Source organism: Trachypithecus francoisi, unplaced genomic scaffold (genome assembly GCF_009764315.1).
Source record: "Trachypithecus francoisi isolate TF-2019V2 unplaced genomic scaffold, Tfra_2.0 Lachesis_group14, whole genome shotgun sequence".
Taxonomy (NCBI): domain Eukaryota; kingdom Metazoa; phylum Chordata; class Mammalia; order Primates; family Cercopithecidae; genus Trachypithecus; species Trachypithecus francoisi.
In genome coordinates this window covers 38,536,640-38,550,366 of record NW_022681459.1, presented here as the reverse complement: position 1 = coordinate 38,550,366, position 13,727 = coordinate 38,536,640, and the positions used below count along the sequence as shown (strand labels likewise).

General features: G+C 42.5%; 1 long non-coding RNA gene across 1 annotated transcript; it reads right to left on the bottom strand.

The window, feature by feature from the left end:
- Positions 1-6,038: 6,038 nt before the first annotated feature.
- Positions 6,039-11,678, bottom strand: LOC117095973. The gene is made up of 5 exons (XR_004442269.1): positions 8,854-11,678; positions 7,877-7,994; positions 6,792-7,215; positions 6,743-6,749; positions 6,039-6,406 (listed from the first exon to the last, which is right to left on the bottom strand). It is a non-coding gene; the product is annotated as an uncharacterized LOC117095973 (long non-coding RNA).
- Between the last annotated feature and the right edge of the window lie 2,049 nt (positions 11,679-13,727).

Below are 13,727 nucleotides of genomic sequence, written 5' to 3'. Positions count from 1 at the left end.
TACCTCCCAGGCTCAAACGATCCTCTCACCTCAGCTTCCCAAGTAGCTGGGACCTCCAGGTACGCACCACCACACCTGGCTAGTCTGTAAAATTTTTTGTAGAGATGAGGGTCTCCCTATGTTGCCCCGGCTGGTCTTGAACTCCTGGGCTCAAGTGATCCTCTCACCATGATCTCCCAAAATGCTGGGATTACAGGCAGGATCAGGATTTCTAAAAACCAAACTCCAAGTAAAATACAATACAAATTCATTTCGTGACTTGGCTAGATCTCTTCTGTAACAAGGGATTAATTAGGAAGGAGAGAGACTCTAAGAATTGGAATGTGGAAATTTGGGCAGATTTTGATAAATCTGAATACCTTGAACCCCAAACTTCGTCTCCCTAGTCATCAATAGCAGCTCTTTTCTATACTGGAGATCAATCTTCTTTTGCCTGAAGACTTTAATTAACTCACCTGAGGCTGCTGCCTTGAGCGGACTGTTGATTTTACTCCCACTTTTTATATTTTCAGAACCATAACATCCTGGCAGACCCTGGGTAATGACGACCAAAACTGATCTGGGAGGAGGCATCCAAACAATTGCAAGATCTTTGCCATTTATAATGTTGGAAACCTGGGGAATATGTGAAGGAATGAATTTCAGGCTGTGAGCCCAGGGCAGAAGGAACATAACGTTGAACAAACAGAATTGATGAAGATGGAAGCGCTGGCTAGAGAACCTGGCTTCAATCTGTTAGATGGAGCAGCTGGGGGCGGCTCTCATAACTCACTCGGTGCTGCAACCCCAACCCGGGGCCCATGGTCCATTAAATGCAGTCAGGATGCAGGCATTTACCTTGCTATAGATAGGAACATTGAAGTGTATTTATGGTGCGCAACCTGCTCAGCCTTCCCGGGGGATGATACAGAGGATGGTGTCTTCATTAAGCCTTTTAAAAAATACTTTGGTGTGATGAGACACAGTGAGGCCTATTGGGGATGAAGAAACCTAGTTCCAGTCGGTCATCCGGGGACAGGGAACTACACTATGGTGCAGATGTGCAGCTGCACAGAGACAAAAATATTATGTAATGAGCATGCGGAATGCCTGCTTAGAGTGAATTGTTGTTAGAACAAGTTCATAACAAGACATAATTTATAACGATGTGCAAACACTTGCTGACTGCTAGATGAAATACACAGCCTGTAAAATATCTTACCAAAACCAGTTCAACGGGAAATAGAGGCTGAGTGCATTGGCTCACACCTGTAATCCCAGTACTTTGGGAGGCCAAAGTGGGTGGATCGCTTGAACCCAGGAGTTCAAGACCAACCTGGGCAACATAGTGAGACTCTGTCTCTACAACAAAGAAACCTTAAAAAACAAATAATTAGTCAGGCTTGGTGACGTGTACGTGTAGTATCAACTACCCAGGAGGCTGAGATGGGAGGATTGCTTGAGCCCGGGAGGTCAAGGCTGCAGTGAGCCATGATCATGCCACTGTACTCCAGCTTGGGTGACAGAGCAATACCCTATTTCTAAAAAAAAAAAAGGAATTAGAAATGCTAGTAAGAAAGAAAAAAGATGAGAATGTTTATGATGTTTATTTTAACCTGATGCCCAACTTAATACTAAGCTTTGGAAACCCACGTGGAGGTTGACTGAAGGCAGAGACAGGCTCGGCTCCTTGGAGTGGCATTTGCCTTGGACACAGAAACTTAAGAGGTGAATGCCAGTAGTCATGTAGAAAAGAAAGAGTATTTTCAGAAAGCAACAAGTCTCCTTTTAAATGGCAAAATACCAAAGAATAGAATAATTATAGAAAAAGTGGAAAATAATTAATCACTTATAAATGCATCAGGCCTAGACGGTTTAACAGGCACGCTCTTTTGTTTCTAAGTTCATTAAAAATGTTAAGTTCTTACAAGACGGATTACTTTTTAAGTAACAGATAATCCTCATGCTATTTAAATAATACCAATGGAAAGATAAAGAAGGAAGGAAAATCTCCCAATTCGTTCAATGCAGCTATCATATCTTAAAACGTGGAATGAAAGCACACAAGGCCCTTTAGAAAGAAAACCCAAGATCAAGAGGATGAAGGCTCTTTGTACAATGAAGGTCACCTAGCTGCTAATCAGAAGCAGCATGCAGGCTAGAGTTTAAAGCTAGAGAAAAGCCTCAAAGCCAAGAGTGTCATTTTACCTGAACTTAAACTCCTGTCTCCCAGAAAAAAAAAAAAAAAAGAGCACTGCTGATGTTAATAAACACGTTAATTTACTCATTGTTGCACGTATTAAGTCTCTTTGAAAAGTGTAATTATTTCAAATGCATGTGAAACATTGCTGAGGCTAAATTACATAATTCATGAACATTGATGATGGCTCAAAAATTAGTCAGCATATATAAATGATTCAACAGTAAGCTTAGCAGATTTCTGCAAAAAAGCATGATATTCATAAACTGTGAAACCTCAGTGGATAATTGCAGCATTAAGAGATCGCTACTGTTCTCTTTTTATGGTACCAGAATTTTTGAATATATGGTATTTGACAGCTTTTTAAATCTTGAAATCTAAGTGTAAAACAATTCTTTTTATTTATTTTTCTTTTTCACTTTTTATTTTTTAGTGACAGGGATTTGCTCTGTTGCTCAGGCTGGAGAGCAGTGGTGTGATCACAGCTTACTGTAGCCTTGAACTTCTTCTTTTTTTAAAAATTTGACACGGAGTCTTGCTCTGTTGCCCAGGCTGGAGTGCAGTGGTACAATCTTGGCTCATGGCTAATTTCCACCTCGCCTCCTGGGTTCAAGTGATTCTCCTGCTTCAGCCTCCTGAGTAGCTGGGATTACAGGCATGTGCCACTACACCTGACTAATTTGTGTATTTTTAGTAGAGACAGGGTTTCACCAAGTTGGCCAGGCTGGTCTTGAATTCCTGACCTCAGGTGATCTGCCTGCCTCAGCCTCCCAAAGTGCTGGGACTACGTGTGTGAGCCACTGTGCTCGGCCTGTAGCCTTGAACTTCTGGGCTTGAGTGATCCTCCTGCCTCAGCCTTCCCGGTAGCTGGCACTAAGAAAGGAGATCACCACGTTTCCTGCTGCCCTTCTCTCCCCCACTTTTGCCTAGTTTGTAAGACAGGAGAAAAGGGAGAAAGCAAAATTTGGAAAGAAACAGAAGCTAAATAGCCAGACAACCTTGGCACCACCACCAAGCCCTAGGAGTTAAAATAATAATAACAATAATAATAATATTAACCCCTGACCTAAACTACTTGTGTTATCTGTAAATTCCAGACATTGTATACAGTAGCATTACAAAACTTTCTGTTCCGTTAGCTGATGCATGTAGCCCCCAGTCACATTCCCCATGCTTGCTTGATCTATCACGACCCTTTCACGTGGATCCCTTAGAGTTGTAAGCCCTTAAAAGGGCCAAAAATTTCTTTTTCAGGGAGCTCAGCTCTTAAGATGCAAGTCTACAGAAGCTCCTGGCTGAATAAAGACTCCTTCCTTCTTTAATCCACTGTCTGAGGAGTTTTATCTGTGGCTCGTCCTCCTACAGCACTAAGGTGCACACCACCATGCCTGGCTAATTAAAAAAGATTTTTGTTGCCCAGGCTGATCTCAAACTCCTGGGCTCAAGCAATCCTCTCACTTCAGCCTCCTGAGTAGCTGGGACTACAGGCTCACACCAACATGCCCAGCAAGAATTTTTTTATTATATTACATTTACTGTTAACTCCCTCTATCACATTCTGTAAATCTGATAAAGTTAGTATAGAAAGGGATTTGTAGACTAACCTTACTTACAAGTGCAGACACAAAACCATCAATAAAAGATTGGAAAATCAAATCTGGTAATATTTTAAAGGAATCTGACCAGGTAGAATTCATTTCAACAATGCCAGCGTAGGACATCAATCAGCACAATAAATTGCAGGAAAATCCCTGTAAAGCAATCTCACAGCATTAGATGTCCCCCTGTAACCCAGGGCAGTTGTCTCCCTCATGGGTTTGGGGTTTTAAGGGATTGTCCCGATGCTGAGGCTTCCATGTCACCACGCTGGGAACTGTCAAAGCGAAAATTGCACCAGACACAATTAACAGGCAGGGAAGACTTTATTCAAGACTACTGCAGTAGAAGAGAGACACCAGAACCAAGCCTGACTTCAACTCTGTGGAAAGAAGGGTGGCAGGGTGTTTTAGCATGGGGTTGAGGGGGAGATCATGGGCCATTTCTGTTTCCCAACTGGCTTTACCCAAAGGAAAAGTAAAGTTTCTCATATCTTTATGACAGGGAATAGTTTTCCAACTGCCAACCAAAGTTAGGCTCCTACCCTCCCACGGGACAGAGAGATAGGGTGATATATTCCTTGGTGATTACTAAACTTTGAAGGGATGGCTCCTTGGAAAGACAGTCCTGGATTGTAAACCTAGAAAGAGGCTTTTTTATTTATTATTTATTTATTTATCTATTTATTTAATTTTTGAGACAGAGTCTCACTCTGTCTCCCAGGCTGGAGTGCCATGGCACAATCTTGGCTCACTGCAGTCTCTGCCTCCTGGGTTCAAGGGGTTCTCCTGCCTCAGCCTCCTGAGTAGCTGGGATTAGAGATGCACACCATTATGCCCGGCTAATTTTTGTATTTTTAGTAGAGATGGGGGTTCACCATGTTGGCTAAGCTGGTCTCAAACTCCTGACCTCAGGTGATCTGCCCACCTCGGCCTCCCAAAGTACTGGGATTACAGGCGTGAGACACTGTGCCTGGCCAGCAAGAGGCTTTTGAAAAGATTTACCGACATCTCAAAGGGACAGATAAATCATTTTCAATGACAAGTTTTCTAAAGAAAATGCTCTAAAATAAGGGAGGTCAGGACCTAGAGTCAGTGAGAAGCTGTCTAAAGTCAAACCAAGCTGAGGGGAACATTAAGGGCATTTTGGTAGGAGCTCTCTGTCACCCGCCACTGGTGCCCAACCACAGAAGCCTTCTGGTGTGGTCTTAGTCTGAGGCTCATTTTCTTAAAACGCCTCACATGGCCACTTGGAGATGGAGGCAGAAACATTTCCCTGGATGTAGATCCTTGACAGGTGAATGCCTGCTGTCATGAGTAGAATATTGTTTTAGTAGGATCAAGAGGACTTTTCAGGAAGCAATGCTAAGTCTCTCGAATGGTGAAGCATTTGGCATTCCCTATGCAATCTCCCTGAAGACAGGCGTGTGCACCACCAAGAATTTGTCAACATTGTTTTGAACTTTCTAGCAATTGCGACTGAATAGGAATAATAAGTAAAATAAGTATTAAAAATAAGAGACAAGGCTCATAATTTGAAGAAGATATGCTTGTATGTCTAGAAAGCATGTAAGATTTAAATAAGAATTATTCAACAAACAAGACTTTGAGAAGGCGCTGGGTATAAACTCATTATACAAATATCAGTAGCTTTTCTTTGCACTAAAAATAATCATTTGCAATAAAATAGGTTGGGAAGATATTAGCCACAAAAGAGGAAAATGAAGAAAGCAAGAAAGGAAGGAAGGAAGGAAGGAAGGAAGGAAGGAAAAAGAAAAAGAGAGAGAGAAAGAAAGAAAGAAAGAAAGAAAGAAAGAAAGAAAGAAAGAAAAGAAAGAAAGAAAGAAAGAAAGAAAGAAAGAAAGAAAGAAAGAAAAAGAAAGAAAGAAAGAAAGAAAGAAAAAGAAAGGTGGGAGGAAGGTGGAAGAGAGAGAGAGAGAAAGTAGGCTGGCGCTGAAATCTTAAAAACCTGGAGATGAATCTAATAAGAACCTAGGAAAAAGCTTTTAAAATTTGCTGACGTAAAATTCCCAAAATAAGTGGAAATCCATAATTATTGGATCAAAAGAGCCAGTATTACAAAGTTGTCAAAACTGTCAGATCTTCCCAAATTAAGAATTAAATTTAGCGTAATTCCCATAAAAATTCAAAGAGGACATTTTTATGACTTGATAAATTGATTCTAACAATAATTTGGAAGAATAATAGCGTAATCACGTCCAATAAAATGTTGAAAAGGAAGACTAATGAGTGAGGATGCCAAATATCAAAACATGCCATAAGTTATAGCAATTGGAAAAGCATGACATAGTCATGGGAATAGAGAAGTGTTCAGAGGAACAAATAAAATTTGTCTTATTTAGCTCTCACTACACATTGAACCTAAGATCCCATGATACCAAAAGCATCAGAACTTTCTACTTGTGCGAAGAGGAATCATTCTTTCTTGTTCACTATTGTCTTTTATTATTATTATTATTATTATTATTATTATAGCAGACTATGGCCTGTAATCCCAGCTACCTGGGAGGCTGAGGCTGGAGAATTACTTCAACCTGGAACCGGAGAGGTGGAGGTTGCAGTGAGCTGAGATCGCGCCACTGCACTCCAGCCTGGGCGACAGAGCGAGACTCTAAATAAATAAATAAATAAATAAAGCTAAGCAGACTATGTCAAGGTCTTCATGTCCCTTCCCAGAAAATCTTGCCTTGACTTTAACAAGAAAAAATTGTACCATGTCTGCAAGTTCTTTGCTGAAAGTTGCCTTCTCAGAATTATGCTGAAAAGCCCTCTGTGCTTGGAATTCCACTTGCCTGCTGTATATATATGTATATACTTCACTTAAAAATCAGAGAAAAGTGACTGGGCACAGTGGCTCACACCTGTAATCCAAGCACTTTGGGAGGCCAAGGCAGGTGGATCACTTGAGGCCATGAGTTCAGGACCAGACTGGTCAACATGGTGAAACCCTGTCTCTACTGAAAATATAAAAATTAGTGGGGCATGGTGGCGCACACCTGTAGGCTGGAGATGTACTAGGTATAATCCCAGCTACTCAGGAGGCTGAGGCAGGAGAATCACTTGAACCTGGGAGGTGGAGGTTGCAATGAGCCAAGATCACACCACTGCACTCCGTCCTGGGTGATAGTGAGACTGTCTCAAAAAAAAAAAAAAAAAAAAAAGAGAGAGAAAAGTGATTACATCATCCTAAGTGGTAAAAGACAATTGTGACAGAGTGTCACATGGGCCTAGAAACTCCTCCATTTCTCCATTGGGCTGTTGTGGGGACTCTCTTGCACATGGGCAGATACTGCTGGTGTTGCCATTGTGCAAAGGAGAGCTGGTGTAAAGCCAGACTCTAAGAATGTCCAGGAGACTGAAGTATCCCACCTTCAAGCAGAGGTCTGGAAGCAGTGCTGAGATGTCTTGTCTGGATTGTGCCTGACAATGTAATGAACAGAAAATAAAGAGGCACATTCTTTGATGAGTCTCAGCCTCTTGGGGTTGCACAACCATTTCACAGGGATCAAGATGAATCACTTTGTCCTCTAGTCCAGCGAGGGGAGGCCTTCCCAACCTCAGCCAGTCCTAGGGGCACACCAGGAGCAGCAGAGAATGGCTTCCTAGAGCCCCAGCAGCCCTGGGACCTTGGAGATTGATGTTCTGGGCCTAGGAGGCAGATTTGGATCATGCCTCAGAATTCATCAAGCTGAGCCGCCCCCATGTAAGTCCTCTGGGAATAATCCCAACAGTTTCCACTTGTCAGCCTCCAGTTAGAGGGAGTCTGCCTCTCATGGTCAAAGTTGCCAGTCCCGCAGACAAAACAATGGGGCAAGGCAGGTCCCCAAAGCCATCATGGAGACAGGATGGGTCCAGGATGAAACTTTCACTGCCCATCCATGGGAGGAGAAACCCCTGGAAAATGAAGGCAAGGGAAACGGCCAGCTGCCTCTGTTTGAAAAGGGCCATCCTGCGATCTGAGATCAGAATTCTTTGATTACTTCGTTTGTATTAAAATGTCCCTTTTTACCAGCCTGGCCAACATGGTGAAACCCTATTTCTACTAAAAATATAAAAATTAGCTGGGCATGGTGGCACCTACCTGTAATCTCAGCTAGTCGGGAGGCTGAGGCACGAGAATTGCTTGAACCCAGGAGGTGGAGATTGCAGTGAGCTGAGATCATGCCACTGCACTCCAGCCTGGGTGACAGAGTGAGACTCTGTCTCAGAAAACAAAAAATAAAATACAATAAAATGTCTTTTTTTAAAGTAGAAAATGATGTTGATAGTAAATGATATTTTCTTTTTTATTTAAAAATAAAATTGTATTTTTCTTTCCATTAAAAAAATGTTTTTACTCATCAGTATAATAGAAAACTGTTTAGAAACCACATCTGTAGAGGTATGGAAACAGAGAAGTAAGCTGTAATCAAGAACAACAAGGTCTCCAACCTGAGCTTTGTAGAACAAACTCTGGCGTGGGGGAAAAAGGCAGGAACTCAGTTGTCAGAGGCCGCACAGGGTGGCCCAGCTCTCAGAAGCAAGGCTGGGCCCAGGGATGAGGACAGAGGCTCAAGGAAGTCTAGGCACAACTGTGACCCTGTGAACCCCTCCTGCCCTGGGTCAGGGCTGGTCCTGGGGCTGAGGATGGAACTGAGCCTCCAACCGGGGAGTGGGGGAGGGGCACAGGTGTCTCAGTCACAGAAAGAGGAGGACCCAGGAGCAGGAGGCAGACAGGTCACCACTGAGAACAAGAGAGGCCTGAACAGGCAGATCCTGCAAGTGTGGCTCAAGGCATGCAGCTGCCTCTATTCCCCATTTTTGGCTCAGATGACCCTTTCCCATAAGCAACTGTGTGTGGGCATTTCTCTGGCCTTAGCAGAACCAGTGGCCTAGGGCAAGTCCTCTTACAAGAGACAAAGAGACACTGGGAGTAGGGGCTAGTGGGGTGGAGGGTAGCCAAAGAGTCACATTCTGGCACGTGGAGTTTGAGGCATCTCATCTCTGGAACATATAAGGGAAGAGATTCTATAGGTCATTGAATTCATAGCTGTTAGGTTTTGGGGGAAGAACACCTACTTTGGAAAACCTTTAAGTAAAAGCTTGAGAGAGCCTGCAAACTTGAAAGCAGAGCAGGTAGACCGGGATGAGAAGAGAAGCACTGAAGACCCCTGGGGACACTGGTGCCTAAGGGGCTGGCTGAGGTGCTTGGGAGGCCAGGAAGGGAACAGAGAAGGGACAGTCACAGCAGGAAGGAGAAAGCAGAGTGTGGTGGGAAGCATAAAAAGGGAGATAGTTTTAAGGCGCTAGGAGTGGCCATGTTGCTGGTGTTTTGTCTGAGAGGTCAAGGCAGGGGTGAATCCATCTGGTTAGGTGATGTGGAGCTCCTCTGTGATGCTGGTGGGAGACATTCTAAAGCCAGGTCATAATAAATAGAGAGAGGAGTGAATAGGAAATGGGAAAATGAAGACAGCTCTTTGGAAAAGCTTGACTAGAACGAGGAGAAAGAGATGGTATGGAAGTCTAAGGTGGATACTTGATTGGGGTGAGGGAAGGGAGCATTTTTTTTAAAGATAAAAGACAGTTGGTTATGTTTTTAGGTCCTAGGCAATATACCAGAAAATAATGAGATACAAGAAAAACAGGGGATCAGTTAAAGGGGTGAGGAATGTGAGAGGGATAGTTGCTAGCTCATACTTGGTGGCAGTGTAGGAAAGTTGAGAGACAGTGACTGCGAAACAGGGATTCTCTGAAGCTGGGTTTATTAAGTCCAAATGACCAAGTGCCTGTTGCTGGGGACATTTCTGACATTGTATATATGTATGATCATGTGATCCCAGGTTACAGCTAATCTAACCAGCAAACAAACTTCTGTCATAAGAGCAAATGGTTGATTGCTGCCTAACAAACCACCTCCCAAGCTTAATGGTTGAAAACAACAACCATTTATTACTTGTCACCATCCTGTGGGTTGGCTGGGCTCAGCTGAGTGGTTCTTCTGTTCCACAAAGCTGGCAAGGTCATTCATGTGGCTGCATTTAGCTAGGAGCTTGACTAGGATGGAGTGAGAGAGGGCTTCACTGGCTCATTCCCCTCCACATGACCTCCCATCCTCCAAGGCTTCTCTCTTCGCATGGCTTCTATAGTAGGAGAGCCTGAACCACTTTGCATCATGGCTGACTTCCAAGAGAGCAAAAGAAGCTGCAAGGCCTCTTATGGCCTAGTCTCAGAAATCATATAGCTTCACCCCCACTGCATTCTACTGGCCAAAGGAAGTCACAAGGAGGCCCAGATTCAAGGGGAGGGGAAAGAGATTCCACATTCTAATAGGAGGAGCTGCAATGACACAAGGTGGAGGAGCAAGCAGGATGAGAGGGACTGTGGTCACCAAGTTTGGAAACACCTGAGCACAGTACGTCTCAGGAGTCACTGTTCTAGCTAAATCTTCATTCTCAAACATAGGGAAGCACTTCAGATGCAGTTTGCAGTAAACATGTCTTATGCTTTTTAAACTGCTCAGTGAATGTGTATTAGATGAAAAAAATAATTTTAAATGAACATTATACTTTCATTACATAAATGTGCATTTGTGGTAAAATTACAAACAATGTTTTACAAAAGGGAAAAACGGAAGTCAACTGAAATTCCACTCCCTGAATAACATGCGCAGCAGGCATATAACCCTGTAGGCTCTTGGACTTACAAACAGAAACTCAATCTGTAATTCTTTCAGCCAGAAATCCCTTTTCTGACAAATTAATTCTTAAAAGACATATAGTCCTCTTTGAATAATCATTGAAAATCATTAAGTGGAACTTGAGATGCTATGGGAAAAGAAAAAGATGTTGAGTTTAAACCTCATTTTCTGGATGTCTAGTATATGTCTGGGAGTATGCTAGGCTTTGAGGATTCAAAACCGCACAAAACCTACCTCACCTCTGCTCTCAAGTTGCTTATGGAACAATAGGAGAGAGAGATGCACAAAAAGATAATTTTAGTTAATTGTGGTGGGAGCTACAGCAGAGGGGTGCACTGAATGCCAGAGGAGAGGAGAGGGAAGAGGAAGGGGAGGGACAAGGAGGCAAGAGGAGAGATAGAGCAAGTTTCTTGCCTACACCTGAGGAGAAGGTCAGTACACCAGGACAAGAGGGAAAAGGGGAAAACATGAATGAACACAGGCAGATGGAAAAAGAAACTTATGAAAGAAGAGTCTTTGAGGCTACATATTATGTCTCAGGTTTGGTTTTGGTTGTAAAATTTCCAGATTCAATGTTTTTTCCTTTCTAAAAACCTGTTTTATTGTTAAGTACAAATACCCCAAGTCGCATGAAACATCTCTAGCTTAATAAATCATTATAAGGCCAGGCAAGGTGGTTCATGCCTATAATCCCAACACTTCGGAAGGCTGAGGTGGGAGGATTGCTTGAGGCCAGGAATTCAAGATCAGCCTGGGCAACATAGCGAGACCCTCCTCTCTACCAAAAGAAAGTATTTAAATTAAAAAATAAATCATTGTAAGGTGAATATCCTTGGATTGATTCCTTCCCTACACTCTGCACAGGAGATAGAAGCTTGCCACCCACCCAGAGCCCTGCACTGCTCCAGACAAACCTCCTAGTCCCCCAACCCAGGAATCCTGTGTCCTAATTTCCATGTCAGGGTCTATCATTTTCTCACATTGTTTTATCACTCTGTGTATATCTCTGAACACTATCACTTGGTGTTGCCTGTTTTTAATCTATAATTTCCCCTCCACTTCTCTCTTTTTCTTCCTTGCAAAGTATTTGCCTATGCAGTTTTGCCCACGTACTTTTTGTGCTGAAATTGAAGCAGTCAGTTGTAAATCCACATTGATTATTTTAAGAGTAAAATGCTGCAGTAAGTAATGATTATGAAAGCTATTAATTTTATGAAGAAAGACAATAATTAAGAACTTTAAATAGCTGAGTAGAAAAAAGATTGATTATTAATACAAATATTAAGAGAGCATATTTGCTCAATCATTTTACGAAGATTATAGACTGAGCTTATAAAGTTTAAATAACAATAAAAAGCAGAACAACAGTGATTTAATTATATTATAAATGTAATATTGGCAGAAATTTTAGAGAAGTAGCAGTTCTCACACGAAACTAAATCCCTTTAAGAACTCTATTTCATTTTTAGCGGCTTAATTTCATTTAAGCCAGGGGTCCTTCAAGCAAAAGCACTATTTGAGAATTCTCTACATCTTGTGAGGAATACATTAGAAGCAAAATGTCAACTTTGTCATGTCCAAATCTCACAAAGATAAAACAACTGTAAAATCAGCACATATCCAAGATAAATCATCTTTGAGTCAGACATAATAAAAACAATGGAGAAAATGAAGAAAGACATTTCTAAAAATAAACAAAGCACTTCAAACGTGTTTTGCTCTGATTATTCAAACGTCAAAACAACAGACTTTACAAGAATGCTTTAGGAAGGAAACTCCACACAGTTTTGAGTCTCTGGAGGCAATTTAAACAAAACGTTTATAGAAATGACTGCTATAGATGGCCAAGCATTTTTGGAAACTGAAGATGAAGGTTTTGGGAATCCTCCTGAACCATTAATCCTAAGTGCAGAGTTCCTTCTAGGAGCAAATTGCCAGAAACATTTATCTGAATAACGTACCACTATGCCCTGAAAGATTAGGGAAATTATCCAAAGGGTTTGTTGAACAGGAGTGTTTATTAAGCATAGCGGGAGTGTGGGAGAGGAAACCCAGGAGCTACGTGTAGCAAACAAAGTTGAGAAATTGGTATTCTTCCCCAGAAAAATGTCAACATTTAAAGTTTGGATACCAACATTGATAATAATGAAACCGTAACAAGTTTTTGTCTCTGGAATATTAGTATTTCAGGTTTATTCTTGTATCTCATAAGTGTGTTCTATGATGATGATGGTGCTTGGATCTTCTTAAGAGTCCCAGGCTCTGTTTATGAAGGTGTCAGCAGAACAGAGAGGGCTGGAGCACCCCCCAGGCTCAGAGGGATGCTGGGTCACAGGAGGACCAGGGACGGAGGTTGAAGGGCTCTCCCAGGCACACGGGGGTTGGGGGCTAGAATATAGACTGATAAATGCCTTCCAATACCCAAATTTTACAGATGAGGAGAGGTCAGAGCCAGGTTCAGAGACAGCGGGGAGCACACCTAAGTTTACACAGCCAGGCAGAGGCTAAGTTGAGGCTGGAGTTCATCTCTCTTGGGAAGGAGAACATGGGTCCTTCCTGATGCTTCTAAGGTCCTGTTTCCAATCTTCCTCTTTGGGGCTCAACATTTCTCTTGTGAACTCATCATCTGTGAATCCATCTAAATCTCATCATTCTATTTTTCAGCCTGAACTCACCCTCCACCCGTGCCTGCCCAAGTATGAGAAGATCTCCAAGGTAACTTTCCTGCAAAAAATAGCTGTGCCTCTATCTGAAGCCCAAATGTTCAAGCACTCAGTCCTTTAATTCCCCTTTACATTCAGTTCCCTTCCTGATGTTGCATATTCCACAAAAGAGGTTTTCTATTCTACCGCCATCTCAGCCTCTGGGAGGTTCTCCAGGAATCTGTCTGGAAACCAGGACTTGGAGTTTATCAGAAAGAAACTGGCATCAACTTAGAAAACCAGCAAGGCAAGTGGAATGGGAATGAGGGTGGGTTAGAGATTCATGTTTTCCAAAGACAGCGTAGATTCCACTCCATTGCCCCAAAGAGATTTTTAAGGACATACAGGCCAGGAAGCCTCTCCTCTCAGGATAGGCTTGGGACAATTCCGGAAGCAGGTAGCCTTGGCACATGAATGAAATGAGGAAGCATGACTGGGGCCCAGGCCAAAGGGACACTGCTGTCCAGGGATTGACAAACGTGACCCCCAATACCACCTGGGATGCCCACCAGCACCTTCAAAGATAAACTAAGTCATGTAGACAGAATACCTAC